This window comes from Alligator sinensis, unplaced genomic scaffold (assembly GCF_000455745.1).
Source record: "Alligator sinensis unplaced genomic scaffold, ASM45574v1 scaffold643_1, whole genome shotgun sequence".
Lineage (NCBI taxonomy): Eukaryota > Metazoa > Chordata > Crocodylia > Alligatoridae > Alligator > Alligator sinensis.
In genome coordinates, this window is record NW_005842783.1 from 699,649 (window position 1) to 700,131 (window position 483).

Sequence of the window (483 nt, forward strand, 5' to 3'; positions counted from 1 at the left end):
TTTTTCGTGCTGCACGTGGGCTGTGGCCAGCAGCCCGGGCACGCTGGATCGGAGAGGGAGGGCGACGAGCTGGAATTAGGCACAAACGCTTAGCGGTAGTTTTAAAGATTGTTTACTTACACCAAAGATGGTCGTGGTGTAGGCTGGAAAACTTGCTTGAGTTGCGGTTACAGACAGGAAAGAAGAGAGGCGGACAAGAGTTCTAAACTCGTGAACTCTAGCCCAATCCAGCTGAAGGCTTTAAACACGCGAGCCCGTCGTGTCAACCGAAGAAAGTACTCGTCCGAAAGAGCTCTGAATAAACTCACACAAAGTTTGCTAGGCTCCGTGGGTCCTTCTGCTCACTCATCCCCACGAAGTTTGCTAGGCTTCGTGGGTCCGGTTCTTTTGCGCGCAGGAAGGGATACGTCTAGGAATCTATCAGCAACGGGGAGAGGCTAGAGGCTGATCAGACCTCTGTTGCCTGCTTGAAATGCATTGGGT